At 55.4% G+C, this 17,735-nt stretch overlaps 1 long non-coding RNA gene and 1 pseudogene across 3 annotated transcripts; both read left to right on the top strand.

The window, feature by feature from the left end:
* Positions 1-186: 186 nt before the first annotated feature.
* Positions 187-5,737, top strand: LOC119096718 (putative E3 ubiquitin-protein ligase DTX2; annotated as a pseudogene).
* A 7,633-nt stretch (positions 5,738-13,370) lies between these two features.
* LOC119096740 (uncharacterized) lies at positions 13,371-16,608 on the top strand. Of its 3 annotated transcripts, none has more exons than XR_005094078.1 (3): positions 13,371-13,772; positions 14,592-14,695; positions 16,430-16,607. It is a non-coding gene; the product is annotated as an uncharacterized LOC119096740 (long non-coding RNA). The 3 variants fall into 3 exon arrangements; XR_005094077.1 differs by having other exon boundaries at positions 13,373-14,047; positions 16,430-16,605; XR_005094079.1 differs by lacking the exon at positions 13,371-13,772 and adding an exon at positions 14,162-14,180 and having other exon boundaries at positions 16,430-16,608.
* The last annotated feature ends 1,127 nt before the right edge of the window (positions 16,609-17,735 follow it).

Below are 17,735 nucleotides of genomic sequence, written 5' to 3' on the forward strand. Positions count from 1 at the left end.
GCTCATTCAGAGGTACCCTCCGCCGTCTACAGTGGACTGGACATGTTTTCACACGCGCGACTCCCGTGCACACTCGGCGCGTGCCTTGCACACCCGTCCACGCCGTCGCCCCAGCGTCAGCGTCCCGTCCACGGGCGCCGCCCAGGACGCCGCGTGACCGTGCGCGCGTGTGCGCGTGTCCGGCAGAACCGGGAGATCGCGGTGCGGCGCCAGTTCTACCCGCCGAGCTCCCCGGCCGGCCGCGGCGGGCCGTGTGGCAGTGGGCCGGCGACACGCCCTCCGAGTGGCACAGCTACGACATGGACGTCCAGTGCCTGGTGGAGACCGTCTGGTCCATGGTGGGTGTCTGGTTGGCCAGTGATGGGTGGAGACCGTCTGGTCCATGGTGGGTGCCTGGCCGGACAGTGATGGAGACCGTCTGGTCCATGGTGGGTGTCCGGTTGGCCAGTGATGGGTGGAGACCGTCTGGTCCATGGTGGGTGCCTGGCCGGACAGTGATGGAGACCGTCTGGTCCATGGTGGGTGTCTGGTTGGCCAGTGATGGGTGGAGACCGTCTGGTCCATGGTGGGTGTCCGGCCGGCCAGTGATGAGTGGTAGCGATGCTGACACACGACGCTGGGGACCTGACCCGTGCGGGGTTGTAGGTTGCCATCGGTGTCAGTGGTTTCGCTTACCACAACGGACCGTGCGCTATCGCCGTTGGGTATATGACATCGCGTGTCAAGAGCTGTCCTTGTCTAACAGAATCAAAGATTGCGTGATGTCGTTGCTCGATGCGTCTGACGAACGGGTGCCTAGTGATTGCCGTCGAAGGGCATGGACTCCAGTGCTGGAAGTGTGGTGTTGGCCGCTGCAGGTGTCCGCCTTCTTCCCCAGGCAGGGGACCACGCCGTGTGCTGACCTGCTGTCTTCGGCTTTCTTGTTTACAGGGCGAGCAGACGGTTGACGTCAGTCACGTGTTCCCGCACCTGCCCTACATCATCAACTTCTGCAACCTGACGCAGGTGAAGAAGACGAGCGGGTACGTGCGCCAGCTGCGGCGCGCCCAGCAGGCCGCCTATCCGCTCACCAAGGTGCCGGCCGACGAGTTCGTCTTCCAGCCGCCCACGCTAGGTGAGCGCCGCGTGGACCCCGCACTAGCGTCACTGTGGGGCCGCCGGTCAGCAGAGGTGTCCCAGCGGCACCGGCCGGCCTCCACCGCCGAGGACTTGTCATCAGCATATAGCGGTGTAAGCCGGGATGTTGATTTCGTTTTGGTTACCCGTTTGCTTGTTTCGTTGCGTTCCGTTTTCGCCCTCGGTTGCTTCGGTTTGGCTGAGTTCCGCTGTGTACCCTGTAGAGGAGATTCGTCGCCCGCCAGCCACCTCCAAGAAGAAGGACAAGAAACGCAAGGACAAGGACAGCAGCGGCACCAAGAAGCTGATGAAGCAGCTGACGCGGCTGTCCAGCCGGATCGCCGACTCGCTGGACCCGGACGCCGGGCCGGCGAGTCGGCCGAGTCGCCGCGAGAGCGGTGACTCGGCCTCGGTGGCGTCGGGCGGACGGCCGCCGGCGCCCGGCAGCCGGCCGCCGGCGCGCCCGCCCGACGGCCGCCGGCTCAGCGTCGCCACCATATCCACCTACATCAGCCAGAGCTCGCACAGCTCCGGCCGCAGCGTGTGTCTGATGGACACCAACTACCGGGACGACGGTGAGCGCCGCTGTCGGAGCGCAGCTGCCGACGGCGGCGAGGCGCGCCGGCTGGTGACATTGGCGAGGCACGGCGCTGGCGACGGTGGGGGGGGGGGGGGGGGGGGCGGTGCGGGGCAACAGTGGTGGCGGTGGGGGACGGCGGAAACGGTGGGGAGGGCGGTGCGGGGCAACAGTGGTGGCGGTGGGGACGGCGGAAGCGGTGGCGACGGCGGAGGTGGCTGTGGCGTGGGATTACGGCAGTGGTGGAGATTGGGAATGCCACCATGAAGTTACTAAAATTATGCAAAAAAAAAAAAACAAACAAACAAGGAAAATAAACTGTTAAGAAATATGTAACGAATTATCATGGATATACAAGAAGGCATTTCTTTGCATGGGTATGGCTCGAATGATACGCAGAGTTACTGATAGCAGTACACTGAACCACGAGTATGCGCTTTTCGGTACAGTTAGCAGCGTGGGCGGTAGCCCGGCGATTAAGTGATCAGTTGTATGAAACAGTTGTCAGTAAGCGGTGGTCATTCACGTAGCCAGCGGGGCGAACCGGTGTAGATTGGCGGAGTTCGGCGCTGGGAGAGAGGGGGGGGGGGGGGGGGGGGGTCCGGTACCGCCCGGTGAGGCGCGGCAGGTCAACAGCGGGAGCAGGGCGTAAGGGACTCCGCTGTTGGAGTATGCACGTGGGCTGCAAGAAATACGATACTCTGTCCTTGCGACACCCTCCCGCGTGATGTTTTGTGCTAGATATGTGCGTTCGGTTTGTGTTTTGTTGCTGCTTTGGTGTTGTTACGTTAATATTGTGTTATGCATGGTGCGAAGGTACGCTTGTCGGTAGATCTTGGGTAGCCCGCCGCTGATGAAAAGTCCCGTTCGGTGCAGACGTGACGCTGGAGTAGCTACTGCTGATGTATACGCCGGGCGCAAAATGACTAGGGCAGTGGACGCGCCGTTAGATCCCGATCAACAGCAACAATGATGTCCCGTTATGTGATGACAGTGGACCGGCTGCTGCTGTACTCGTGTGCCTTGCAGTTGTGACGTTGGACCGTCTGCCGCGTATGTACACGTCCTGCACCGTGCAGAGGTGACGCTGGCCCAGCTGCTGCTGGTGCACACGTCCTGTGCCATGTAGACGTGACGCTTGCCCAGCTGCTGCTGGTGCACACGTCCTGTACCGTGTAGAGCTGACGCTGGCCCAGTTGCTGCTGATGCACACGTCCTGTACCGTGTAGAGGTGACTCTGGCCCAGCTGCTGCTGATGCACACGTCCTGTACCGTGTAGAGGTGACGCTGGACCAGCTGCTGCTGATGTACACGTCGGTGGTGCTGCCGATGGTGGGGGTCGCCTGCTGCATCTGCCGGTACATGCTGACCGAGCCGTCCAGCTACGGCGACGACCTGGTGATCCAGCTGAACGGCTGCCGCCACGCCATCCATCTGGACTGCCTGCGCGCCATGGTCGAGAGTACAAACCAGGTGGGTCGATGCTCCCCACGCCGCCCCTGGGACCGCCGCCGCCGGATGTCGTAGGGCACGGCCCCGCGCCGCGTCGGCTCGGTTCCAAACGGGAGCGCAGCGGAGATGGCCAGGCGGGTGGTCCTTGTTCAGGCGCCCGTCATGTGTAGCTGTGCGACCATCGGAGTTTTAAGGTGTCACATTCCTGTCTGGCGTGCGTTGCGGCCCGGGTCGCGGCTGGCTGCGAGCTGAACGCGGTGGCGGGCCGCCGGCGTGTGCCGCGCCGTGGAGACCCGACGGACTCGTGCGGCGGATGTTCCAGGTCCAGTACCTGCAGTGTCCCGCCTGCCAGTCCATATACGGGCGGAAGGTGGGGCAGCAGCCGCCGGGCAGGATGTCCACGCGCCGGCTGCCCATCCCGCTGCCCGGCTACGACTGTGATACCATCGAAATATCATACATGTAAGTCGAACACCAGACGCCTGTCGAGTGATACAGTGCGGTGGTGTTTGAGTGCAGCCCGGATCAGTGGCTGCCTTCCGTGTGTGATGTTTCTCCAGACGTTCCGATGTCGGCGTCCGTGCCGCCGGGCTTGGTCGGCTCTGCCAGCCCGTTCCGCTGAGGGGACAGCGTCGGACGTCCGCGCAGGCCCTCTGTGCGCTCGCGTGCTATCCCGGGCGGTGACTCACCTGGGTTCTGGCCTCCTGTGTTGCCCCTCTGTACGCTCGCGTGCTTTCCCGGACCGTGGGTGACCCTGGCCCTGACCTCCTATGCTGCCGCTGTGTACACTCGTGTGCTCTCCCGGGAGGTGGCTGACCTTGGCCGTGACCTCCTGTGCTGCTCCTCTGTACGCTCGCGCGGTCTCCCGGACGGTGGCCGGCCCTGGGGCCGCCTCCGCGTGTGTCAGACCGGCACGGCGACTGGACCGGTGCGATCTGTGACGGGACATGGCGTGACGCCCCCGGGGGCCGGCCCACAGGATCTCACCGGGCATCCAGGGACCGGAGCACCCGCACCCGGGCCGGCCGTACAAGGTGCGCGGCTTTCCGCGCATCTGCTACCTGCCCAGCACCACGCAGGGACGCAAGGTACGGCCGAGATGGGCGCGGCGGTGCGTGTCCGCTGACCAGCTGTGCCGGCCACTGCTAGCAGGCGGCATATTTGAACGCGATGCGTTCTGGTCCAAAATTGTCCTGGGTTGGGGTTAAACGTAATGCATTACGGCACATCTCATCACGTGGACCGCAGCTTTGACGTTTAATTTAATGTAAAGACAGGTCACGAACCGTAACAACCTCCGATGAATGGCTTCAGGGAGCGTTGGTGTAGCGCGCTTTGCCTTGCTAAATAAGTGTACTGGGTCTGTTGGACCAACAACTTAACCTTGACGGAGTTTGGCATAGGCGTGTGGAATCTTCAGGATTACTGCAGCAGGGCGGTGCGTATAAACGTGTCGTGGGCCTCAAGCCGATGGTCGGATTTGGACCGACCGACATCTGCGTATGATGGGGCTGGCCGCGCCTCCGACTGGCGCGTGCCGGAGCGTCGCCGACGGAGGCTCTGACCGGCGCGTGGTCTAGGGCGTGGCTGCCTGCGACTCCCAGTGAAGTTCATTGGGGCGCGTGTGCGCGCGCAGGTGCTCCGGCTGCTGGAGGAGGCGTGGCGGCGGCGGCTCATCTTCACCGTCGGCCCGTCGGCCACCACCGGCGAGCAGGACGTGGTCACCTGGAACGAGATCCACCACAAGACAGAGCTGCACGGCAACGACAGCGGCCACGGCTACCCCGACCCCGGCTACCTGGACAGGGTCACCGCCGAGCTGGCGCGCCATGGCGTCCAGTGAGCGTGGCGCCGGCGAGGCGGCCGTGACGTCACTGGGACGGCGCCGCGCGCGCCGGAGACGACCGGCGATTTCGTGCTGAGTAGGGGACGTTACGCCAGAGTCGTGCCATACGTGAGCGATTATGAACGGTTCGTGGTTGACAGAAGGCCGTGCTGTTTCGGCGCGGCCGTTCGAGGTACTCATTCGTGTTTGAATAAGAATGCAGGCGTTATTGATGTGTGCATGTTTTTATAGGCAATTACTCCGCCGTTACATACACTGTTATATCAAAATGTCTGGATAGAAAAAGGTAGGACATTTTGTGAAAACCTAACTTGGCAACAAATATGCATTGTCAAACCGCCCACATTTGTTGCGCTTTCGGTGACTTTTACGTTGATTATGCTTTCCGTAGCATACACTCTGCATGGCCCGACTAGGCCGCCCGGCGTCATACTGCCGCTGTTTACAAGAACTGTACGAGGTTGGCACGGTCCCGAGACGTGTCATCCGGGGATCTGGTACAAAACTGACAACACCTCACAAAGGGAGTGGGTGTCCGTCAATGATGCATGCGAATGTCTGTCGCATTGGAAGTGTTGAAGTTAGCTGCCATTTGCACGTTTGCCACTCACCTCGGCTCGTTGAAATGCTGTAATATCACGGTCTGTTTACCTGTTGACAGCCAAGATGGAGTAAGGTTAACAAAGGAGAGGTACATTGTTGTAGAAGAAGCTTTTCCTGGGGCCAAATACATTGTATGAAATGTTCCCGCGACTGTTGTGCAGGGCAGCGTCGCGGCCATTGTTCCTAGCCATATTTGACAGTGAGCGGGGTTGCAGGGTCAGGGTGGCGAATCATGAGGGCGACGGCTCGTGGGAGCCTGAGGCGCGGTGGAACTTTGGGTACAGAAGCCATTTTGTCCTCGTCATTCAGTCCACAATAAGGATCCTTCTGAAGTTATGTCGTGTTAGCCACCTCGCCGTCCTTCCGCCCTTCGTCCACCTCACCGCCCTTTCGTCCTTAAGCCACCTCATTGTCCTTTTGTCCTTAAGCCACCTCACCGTCCTTCCGTCCTTAAGCAGGCTCACCGTCCCTCCCGATTTGTATTCAGCTCGCCCACATTTTGTATCTGCGTCGAATTCTGTGCGCCAGCGCGCAGCACGTGCCTGTGTGTCTGACGCGGCTGCAACCCTTGTAATAAAGCGACTCATCATGCTTCCACGTCTTCATTACATTCCTTGACTGCACTCCGGTTTGACTCCGTATGACGGGCTCTGTATTCTGTGTGGATTGGCGTGAAGTCGATATATCCAAACATCCGGGGTACGCAGGTTTGTGGGTGGCTCCATCTGGAGTCGGAATCGTCTCTGGAATCAACCAGTTTTGTTGAACCAGAATGGAATCGATTCCCATGCAATCGTGAGTCGAAGTCATTGTTGAATGAGCCACGTCCTCAGTGATTCGAGTAAAAAAGAAATGGAAGCAACAACGTCTTAATAGTCTGGCAGCTGTTGTGCACTGGATGTAACGCAGTCACATAACGGCATGCTAGACTAATGTGTGTAGTTATGCTTTTATGAAGGTCCAAATGCACGTCGTTATCCAACTTGTTCCGAAAGGAATCGACTAGATGGGAATTGATTCTGGAATCGAGTCACATGTGAGTAAAACTGAAGTATTGGGGTTACTCAAAGTTACGCTGCGCTGAGTAGGTGTCGGAATAAACACCGTATGGTGTGGTTCCACTGGCCCCAAGCGCGGAGCTGGGAAAAACTACTAAACCAGCATCAGGTGAGGTGCTGGTAGTGTAATGAAGTCACAATACCGTCAATCCTGCTGGAACGCGCGTCGATGCCATGACCCGGGCATATGCGCGCACGTGCCATGACCCGGACATACGCGCGCACGTGCCGTGACCCGGACATGCGCGCGCACGTGTCATGACCCGGACCTACGCGCGCACGTGCCGTGACCCGTATATACGCGCGTCCATGCCATATCGGGGTGTCCCCGGATGGCGACAACACAAGATCCTGCCCAGCAATCGCGCAGCAGAGCCTTGACAGGGGGGAGATGGCGCAGGGTTGACAAGAGGCCCTTGATAGTGAAAAGGCCCTCCCAAAAGAAAGAAAATGGTCAGACGCCGGCATGCTTTTGGGACATACTTTTCCCTTTTTCCCTCTGCATCATGATGTTACTGGCGTGCGTCCGAGGCCGCCCCTGCTCGCGCCGCCAGTGCTGCTGCACCTTGGTACGCCGCTGACCCGACCGGCGGTGTACTGCCTGGGGCGCCGCCCGCCGGGGTCGGCGCCGCCCGCTCGCTTCGCGGGATAATACAGTTGCCGTCTCGCAGCGCTCGTGGCTGGTCTGGACAGACAGAACACGTAAGACTTGAATATGGCGCAGCCGCATTGAACCTAGAGTTTGCTTAAGCAAGCGTCAGCAGCACATTAATTTAAGCAGTGTGAGTTGCGAAGCAAGCCGAGATGCCTGGATTTCGTCCTGAGGAATTCGACTTCACATCGCCTGAGAGGTGGCCGACCTGGGTGATCGGTTCGTCCGCTACATACTGGCATCGGGACTACACAAAGAGGACGGTGACGTTCAAGAAGCTGCGTTGATTTACAGTATGGGTCCGCAGGCTGAGCATATCATACCAACATTAAAGCTTATTGCTGAGCAGAAGGAGGATTTTGAAGTTGTTGTCTCAAGGCTAGACGGGTACTTCATTCCGAAAAGGAACTTTATTCCAGAGCGTCACAACTTGGAGCTTAGATCTCAAAGCTCAAGCGAGACTAATGAATCGTACATCAGAGCTTTGTTCTCTCTAGCTGAGTACTGCAGCTTCGCTGACGCTGATAAGCGCATCAGAGATCGTCTCATCTCAGGAATGTGACAGGGAGCTGTCACGTAGAATTCAGCTGAAGTCACTAGAGGACGAAGTGTCTGTAAATACCGTCATTTCGATAATGCGTAATGTCGAGATCGTGAACGGCCGTGACAGCTCTGCTCCGCCTGACATCAGTAGGGTTTGTGCACCGGCGCAGCACAGGCAGCCGCGCCAGCGGCACCAGCAGTACAGACGTCAACAGCAGCCTTCCACCGCGCAACGGCAACAGCATAGTCAGCGTGCCGACTTTTCAACAGCATACAGATACTGTGGAAGAGCACGTCATGTGTCTCCGAAAGATTGTCCCGCTAAGGGAAAAACATGCGACAACTGTCAGAAAATGGGTCATTTTGCATCTGTTTGTCGCTCCAACGGTGTCAGAGCGATTGAGCGGACAGAGTCCATTGAACAGCTATCGCCGCCCAACATTTTTGTTGGCAAAGTAGACAAAGCTTGCGCGCCATGGAGAGTTTCAGTCCTTCTAAATGGTCAACGAGTCGCTTTCAAAGTTGACTCTGGCGCTGATGTTAGCATTCTGACGCTGAAAACGTACAAGAAGCTGAAACCGCTGCCGCTTCAACATGCTTCAAATACTCTGACAAATGTTGATAGCGTGCTAAAAGTAGAAGGAAAGATGCACGAAACACTCATGTTCAAGAACAAAACCGAGCCTGAAGTGTTCTACGTTGTTGACTCCGCTGATGATCTCCTCTCCAGGTCTGCTTGCTCGCGCCTGGGCGTACTGAGATTCACAGGTGAAGTCAACGAAGACGTCTTCGGGGAGACAGGCCTCCTGAAGACAGCACCGGTCAGCATTCAGCTCCGTGAAGATGCTGTTCCAGTCGCCCTTGCCACTGCAAGAAACATCCCGCTGCCGCTGATGAAGCCAGTGGAAGAGGAGCTGAATAAGATGGAGCATCACGGCATCATCACGAAGGAGACTGAGCCAACGGACTGGGTCTCTGCGCTGGTCCCCGTCCCGAAGCCGAAGAGCAGCGGTGTCCGCATCACGGTTGACTACAAGAGGCTCAACCAGTCTGTGAAGCGACAGGTGTTCCCGATCCCTACTCTGGAGCATCTGACCTCCATGCTGAGTGGTGCGACGCTCTTCACCAAGCTGGACGCCTCTTCCGGTTTCTACCAGATCCCGCTGGACGAGGCGAGCTCCAAGATGACCACGTTCATCACTCCGTTCGGCAGGAAGAGGTTCCTGCGACTGCCGATGGGGATCTCGCTCGCACCGGAGTGCTTCCAGCGGAAGATGGAGGAGATACTGGACGGACTGCCCAGAGTCATCGTCTACATGGACGACACCGTGGTGTTCGGAGATGCTGCCAGTCACGATGCACGTCTCGAAGCTGTCATCAGGAGGATCCACGAGTCCGGCCTCAAGCTGAACAGGAAAAACGTGTGAGTTCCGGAAGAACGAGGTCAAGTTTTTGGGGATGAAGATCAGCAAGAACGGCATTAGCATGGACGAAGAGAAGCTCGAAGCGATCCAGCAGCTCCAACCGCCAAAGAATGACAATGAACTAAGGTCTCTGCTCGGAGTAATCAACTTCCTGGTTCGGTTCATTCCACACATCCAGGAGTGCTTGAGACCACTGAACGAACTTCTGAGGAAGAACGTAGCATGGATCTGGACACCACAGCAGCAGCAGGCGCTGGATGACGTGAAAGCAGCCGCCACTTCACTCCAGTTCTGGCGTTCTACGATCCAGCACGAGAGACGGTGGTCAGCGCCGACGCCAGCAGTTTCGGCATCGGAGGATGTGTTCTCCAGAAGCACGGCTCCGTCTTCAAACCCGTCGCGTTCTGCAGCAGAAGCCTAACTGACACCGAGACCAGATGGGCCCAGATCGAGAAGGAACTACTCTCTGCGACGTGGACGTGCGAGAAAATGCACATGTTCCTCTCCGGACTGCCGTCTTTCGAGCTGCATCTGGACCACAAGCCTCTGATCCCGCTGATTAACACGAAAAATCTCGTGGATGCGCCGATCAGATGCCAGCGCATGCTCATGCGCTTGATGCGATACAACGCCACAGCGGTCTTCGTTCCAGGGAAGCAGCACCTGGTGTCCGACTTCCTTTCACGTCACCCGCTCCAGAAGCAGGATGAAATCGGCTCTGTGCCTCAAGAAGACATATATGGATTCTGCGAGAGAATCTTCAGCGATCTTCCCGCCACACCGCAGCGTCTGGTGGAGATCAGCAAGGCGCAGCAAGCAGACGAACCCGTACAACGCGTAGTTCAGCAGACTCTCTCTGGCTGGAAGGAGGGAGCGAAGCATCCCGACCTGCTGGACTACTTCGCCTCTCGCGGAGAGATGAGCGTTCTGCACCTAACGTGTGGTACACTGCTGACGCACAGGCGACGCATCGTCATCCCTCCGAGTCTGCGAGATGAAGTGCTCACTCGACTACATGATGACGGACACTTCGGTCTAAATAAGTGTCGCCAGAGGGCAGCAGTATCGATCTGGTGGTCTCAACTCAGCATCGACCTGAAGCGTCATATCGAGAGCTGCTCGTTCTGTCAGGTGAACTCGCCCGCCCAGCACGCTGAGCCACTAGTGACAGCCCCAACGTCATCAAGACCGTGGACGCACGTTGCAGCAGACGTCTTCCACTTCAACGACTGCAACTGGCTCGTCACGGTGGACATCTTCAGCAGGTATCTGGAGATACAACGCCTCCCGAGTCTCACCAGCAGCGCAGTCATCGAGCGTCTGAAACGCTTGTTTTCCCGCTTGGGGATACCAGACCTCGTGACAACAGACGGAGGAACGCGGTTCACTTCAAGCTCGTTCGCCAACTTTACAGCGTCCTACGGCTTCACAAACCGTATCACAGACCCGCACACACCGTCTTCCAACGGAGCAGCTGAACGAGCCGTGAGAACCGCCAAGTGGATACCCACCAGAGGGACCCCCACCTCGCCCTCCTCAACTACCGCACGACGCCTGTGGAAGCAACCGGATACTCCCCTGCCCGCCTCCTGATGGGACGCGAACTTCAATCTCGTCTCCCCATCGCTCAGCCAACCGGAGAAGCGACATGGCAGCATGCCAAACTCCGAGATCGGCAGAGGAAGAAGCTGGAGACGTGCTTCGACCGGAGACGCGGTGCCCGCGATCTTCAGCAGCTACAGCCCGGGGATCATGTTCGGGTCAAGACGGAGAAGGAGGCGAGCTGGTCCGAGCCCGCCACCGTCATAGAGAAGCTCTCTAGACGCAGCTACCTTGTGGAGCTCAAGGGTGCTCGCTATCGTCGCAACCGACGTCATCTGATGCAGATCCCTCCGTTTCAGGTCTTGACACAGCACGGTTCCACGCGGCGTGCCGACCGCTCTGCACACAGGGTGCCCTCTCCAGACCTCCTCTCTGGCCGCCACGCTGAGGTGGCGCCACCGGCGCTGCTGCAACCGCAGCCGCGCGGGCCGGCGCCTGCACCACGATCAGTGGTGCCACGGCCACCACCAGCTGTGCCGTCGCCCGCGTCGACAGCGGCGCCGCCGCCGTCGCTGCCGCCGCTGACAGAAGCTGCGGCCCAGCCCTGCAACGCGCAAGTGCCCCAGACACAAAATCCAACGCCACTGCTCAGTTTCAGTCACGCAAAACACGCAGTGGCCGCGTTTTCTGAGAGGCATCAAAGAGAAGCAGCAGAGAAGAGCAGCAGAGAGCCAGGAAAGCAGATGGGAAGCAGCAGGAAAGCAGCAGAGAAGAAGCAGTCTGAGAAGCAGAAGGAAAGCAGCAGCCTGAGAAGCAGCAGAGCAGCAGCGGGGAAGCAGCAGGGAAGCAGCAGTCTGTCGCCAGTAACTTCGTTTCGCAAGCGTATCAACATTTATTTGCATTTGCTCAAGGGGGGGGGGGCATGTATCATGATGTTACTGGCGTGTGCCTGAGGCCGCCCCTGCTCGCGCTGCCAGTGCTGCTGCACCTTGGTACGCCGCTGCCCCGACTGGCGGTGTACTGCCTGGGGCGCCGCCCGCCGGGGTCGGCGCCGCCCGCTCGCCTCGCGGGTTAATACAGTTGCCGTCTCGCAGCGCTCGTGTCTGGTCTGGGCACACAGAACACGTAAGACTTAATACCCTCTATGGCTGGAATAGAGGGCAGAATTACCTCGGCATAAATTCTTACTGAATTTTATGGTCAGTAAACTGAAGAAACCATGTTTTAACGATTGCATGAAATCAATTGTCGGCGCTCTCCATTTTGCATTAGTCTGGCGGACTCTTTCTATGCCGATATATCTCAGAAGATTCGTTATAATTGTTATCTGGGTCCTACAGATATGTTACGGACCCCGTAACATATCCGTTACGTTACATAACATAACTGACCCCGCGACTGTAGCTTGCGTGGATCAAAATAAGTCAACATTTGTATCAACTTGACCAAGCCGTGTTCGTCTGGAATTCAGGCAGAATCGACCAGTGACACAAATTATGTACGTAGTTTTAAGCATGCGCGCTCGCGGTATACTAGCAAAAAACTCGCGCCAGTCGTTGCAGTCTCCGCATGCTGCATACCGTCGGCCCTGTGGTGATACTATCCGTGGTTAACGGGTGATCGAAAATGATGATGCGTCCGAGACAAGTACCTTTGAACACTTTAGAACATCAAATCGTACGTTTAGGAAGAAGTCCGGGTATAGATTTCGCCGGTGCTATTTTGAGATCTATCTTAATAACGGATTGGCATTTACAGTATCGCAAAATGGTGCTGGCTAGGGTCTGGTGATGGGACTGGGAGGGTAAAGGTAGAATCTCTATTTTTTTGCATTACTGTAGCTGCTCATTTGTACAAAGAACAACCTCGAAATTTCACAAAGGATACGCCCAGTCTTATCTTTGAACGGTGCGAATTCATTTGAAAGATATTTGGAGCCATTATTTCATGACCGTCGTTCTCGCGCGAGGCGCGTGGTGCTACTTGCAGTGGCCAATGCTATTTGGCTTTACGGAAGCTGCAACCCAAACCATCGTTGTCCTTGCTCCCGCGATTTTTAGCGCGCAGGCTCAAACGTTTTGATGTAACCTTCATCAAAAGGTTTGCAGACAACCGCATGCTCCCAGCGTACGGGACAGATCAGTACGAAACCTTAGCAGGGGTTTTGAGCCGGTTTGAAGCCGGCATAGTACGGGTTTGGGCCCATAGGCTCGGAGCATAGGGTTGTCTGCAAACTAATCTCAGGTGGTTTTGGCTGTTTTTGATGACCTTTTACATGACTCAAGGTTACCACGATCTAGGAATGGTATGAGATACCGACTATGATCCGCATCGATCGGCAGAAATTTCACGCTGATCGGTGCCATAAGCTCGGAGCTTTGGGTTGTCTGCAGCCAATTTGGGTGGCTTTGGGCATTTTTGGTGACCTTCGATCCGCCCTAAGGTCACCGTATTCTAGAAAGATTGGGATATTGATTATGACGCGTCGATTGACGAAGATTTCATGCTGATCGGTCATATGTGGTCAAAGCACGAAGATGTCTTCAAACTAATTTCATGTGGTTGTGGGCGTTTTTGGTGACCTTTGACCTGGCTGAAGGCCACCATCTTCTGAAAACACCGGGATGTCAGCTATGGCGCATCGATCGGTGAGGGTGTCATGGGGGACGGTGTGATAGGCTCGGGATATGGGATTGTCTGCGAACTATTTCAGGTGGCTTTGGGCGTTTTTAGTGGCCTTTGAGCTAACGTAAGGTCATGATGTCCTGGAAAGGGTAGCGTGTTGACTAATACACATCGGTTGGGGGAGGTTTCTTGCTTACGCGGCCCTACAGCATCGGAGCATGGGGTTGTCGAAGTACCTATTTTTCGGTTTTTCGTATTTTTGGTGATGTTTGACCTGACTCAAAGTCATCATATTTTGAAACGGTTACGTTATCGACTAATCGGCATCGAATGGGTAAGGTTTCATGTCGGTCGGTGCCATGGGGTTGGAGTATCGGGCTGTCAGCGGGTCTGGTTGACTGTTTAGTGCTCCCCTCCGGGCTCTTGCCTCGTGGAATCAGCGAATGAAAGCCGCGCAGGTTGACAAGGAGAAAGCGCTGGCTGCTGATAAACAAAAATACACATTGGTTGCGAGGGACTGGGTTTGATAAACCTGCGCGGTCTTGCACAGACTAGATTTGCACGGGTCTTCGCACATGCGCCTGGCCTGACACCAGCCCAGGGTGAAGGGTAAGTGGACAGAGTGACCATAGTTGCCTTCTTTCTTCACGTCGGCCAAATATCACTTTTGGATGTAGGAGGGTTGCTGCTTCAGACAGGATTTAAGAAACAGAGTTCACAGTGCACAGAATGCAGGGTTTAGGTATTTTTTATGAGTCACTTCTCAGGGCAAATATTACTAGTTTGCAAGGTCTAGTCTGCATAAGGTTCATCCACCGCTTATGTCCATGCACCCTGAAGTCCATCCTTTCCAAAGTCCATCAGCTCTTAAATCCATCCACTGCTTATGTCCATCCACTCCAAAGTCATCCAGTTATCAACTGCCTACTGTATTAATGTGAAGTATTCAGTGTTTTACAAATGGCTGCCAAGAGCTGCTATTTAATCTAGCTTGGCTGTCAATACTGGCAGTGAAAGCAAGGTGGTCATGCTGCATAGCACATGTATGTCACCAAGGTGATGCTCTTGATAAGCCACATTGTTGAACAGGCTTATTTGGCTTATGGTGCCACATAAGGATTGATAATTCTGTGTCTGAATGGGTTTCTTCCAGATCCACAGAGGAAAACTGATGGCAACAGGAGGGGAAGATCCTGCAAATGGGCAGGAAAGATCCACAGCCTTCAATTTCTCTGAGACTCCAACACTGGAAGACCTGTAAGTGCTGGACTGGAAATCATTTAAATCAAGCTGTTATTTTTTAATATTCCTTTGCTGTGAGAATTGGGTAAGGTTCTTGAAGCTGTCTATGGATTGCATTGGACACAAATTGTACATAAATGGTTTTGCTCAAATCCTGGATACAGCACTGAGGTGGTGTTGAGCAAAGCAGCAGTCTGGGTGGTCCTAGTTAAAGCCATCATAGAGTTTCAGCGGGATGGCCAGGCCCGGCCCGTACCTTGTCGAGCCTTAATAGGCTTCATCAGAAAGGACCATCTTAAAGCTGATGAATCATGTCCCCTGGTTGCAAGTACCATGTATGTTCACAACCACAAGTGGAATTATTGAATGTGTAATGGCATAAATTGTAGGACAATTGTACGCAAGCCTTTTAGTCAATTGTAGTTCAGTTGTAGCTATTTTATTTAAGGTAAATGCATTATGGCCTCTTGTATTTAGTCAATACTTAATATGGATTATTTGAAATTGTGTCCTGGAGTGGGCTTTGCTCTCAGAGTACCTGCTAAGCAAGTACTCAGATTTTTCCAGGCCTTTAGCTCCACCTAACCACAGAGGCATTTATATGTCATTCTGTGCTATAATATGACTCGCCCAGACCAGGTGTCACAGAGGCGAGTCTTTGCAAAATGGCATTCTGAGAAATGGCCACATGACTGCCCCTCACATCCCTCAAAATAGGCCCGACTCAAAAACCTGCCATGAGCACAGCTGGGACCAAGATTTTTGTCTGCAGAAAGAACTGACACTCCCAACATCAAAAGTCCAAGTAAATATGTAGAAGGGGTCACGTAAGTGCAGAGCTGTCTGGTTCCCACTGGGGGACCTGTGTCTAAACCTTGGCTGTGTCATGGCCCCTGAGTGCTTCTATGGTTACTGCAGTCACTGGCACTCCATAACAGTGAGGGTGACAGAATGTTGTGTAGGATTCTTTGGCAGTCTGGTCTCAACAGTCAGAGTAGGGTAAAAATTGAAATATGCCACCTAGTGTTGACAAATTTACCATTTACAAGTAAAGTGAGCCCAACACTGTCCCAGGCACAGATGGTGCCAGTGATTGACCAGGAGGCAGGCAGTGGGCACCCCTTTCAAAGAGGCCAGTATATCATGCTTCGGGCTAAGGCAGGAGCTTACATCATAGGGGGGTGGAGGTGGGCTTATGGTAGCCAGTGTATCTCCAGAGCCTTGTCATTTTGTTTAATGTATTCGCCACTGGCACAAGGAAGAAACTGTGGCAAGGCAGCAACCAAAATATTCATGCCTGGTTGGGGGTCACAGCCAGTCAATGTTCAAGTGATGTACTTCATGGATTAGTGCACACATGCCATACTGTTGAACCCACCTTGCCAATTAGGCTTTCAGAAAGATTAGCTATCAACCACATTGGTCAGGCTCAGTTACAGCAGTTCCATGGTGATAGGAGTTAAACAAGTCATTGATTTATACCAGAATAGTATCCAGACAGTGACAATGGCTCTTACATCCATTATGACTTCTGTGATCACATGCCGCCGATGGCGTGTTCGTAATTGAAGGTATGCTGCCTTTGTACTGTGTTTTCATCTGGTTTTTCCAGGATTGATGTCATCAGATGACATGGAGTTTAAATCATGAGAGCCTGTATTGCTTTGCTGCCCCTCAACTTGCATCTTCTGTCCCTGGTAAGCTGTTACTTACTATACCAACTCTCCCCCGCCTCCACTGGGATCGCAGGCGAGCGAGCATGAACCAGTTTGCCACTGAGCGTGATTGGAACCAGTACCACACACCAAGGAATCTGCTGCTGGCGATGGTTGGCGAAGTCGGAGAGCTCTCGGAAATATTGTAAGTCAAACGTCGTGGGCCTCTTCCGATGGCAGTAATCCACCACTGGACGTCAAAGATGTCACGCCACATCCTCCGGCCACGTGCCAGAGGTCATGGGTCCTCGGGTTACAGTCGGCTCACATGGGCTTAAGTGGGACTATGCTTGGACGCTGTGCGCTTTTTTCGTAAATGTTTCCAGAGATCGGCTGTATGTAAGGGGCGGGGGGGGGGGGGGGCACACGTATGGCGGGCATGGCGTCTTGGAAGTTTATTTCGATTGTTCTTCCTTCGTCAGCATTAGACGCGGTTGAGAGTAACGTTTGCTACATTAGTAAATGGTGACAGAGAAACGTACATGCCGCTGCGAGGGACTTAACAGAAGCTTTTACCGTGCTTGTCCAATAGATGACACTGGTTAGTGCTTGGGGCGTCCGGCTCGCTGGGCAGGCCGGCGGCCTGTGGCTGCACGTGCCACTCGTGCTGCTTTCGAAGTTCTCCTACGCCTCTGCATGTCAGTCTATGGCTGTGGGAAGTCGGGGTTCCACGTGACCCGAAGGGGGAATGCGGGCCCACACGCTCTGTACGCGGGCCCACGCGCTCTGTACGCATGAGGCACGGAGCTCGCTTGATGCACCGTGCGATGTGTCATTGAACACTGCACAGATGGCCCGTGCCTACCATGGGCTCGGCGAACCCGTGTAATAAACCCATCTCAGTGTGAGCCGACCGCACAGGGAGCGGGCCGCGTGTCTGTTGCGCATGCCTGGGATGCGCCAGCGCTCGAGCAGCAGTGACAGTGGCTGGTCGTCTGTCCAGTCTGTGGGCGTGTGTGATCTGTGGTGGGGGGGGGGGGGGGGGGGGGGGGTCAGTGCGCTGGGCCTCCCTCTCTTGACGAACTTGTGCACTCAAATGCAGTTCTGTTACCATATGCGCGAGCTCGTTTAAGCTAGAGAGCTTCTTAGAAGTATCATGATAGGAATCCTTACTGGAAACTCCCTAGAGGTTGAGGCGAGCGCTCTAGGCATTGCCCCTATGCGATCGTATATCGAAATAAATGACTTAGCCATATCAGTTTATGTAACATTTGCTTGAACTAACGTTGAGGTATTGCCATCGACATTTTGATTTAAAGAGGGAATTGGGGAACGAGGCACATCGTCCGGTAAGCGTGATGCCTCGCTGGTGTAATTATTTGTGTATGAAGAACCCGAGT

The sequence above is a fragment of the Pollicipes pollicipes genome, unplaced genomic scaffold, assembly GCF_011947565.3.
Source record: "Pollicipes pollicipes isolate AB1234 unplaced genomic scaffold, Ppol_2.1 Scaffold_214;HRSCAF=242_pilon_pilon_pilon, whole genome shotgun sequence".
NCBI lineage: Eukaryota > Metazoa > Arthropoda > Thecostraca > Pollicipedomorpha > Pollicipedidae > Pollicipes > Pollicipes pollicipes.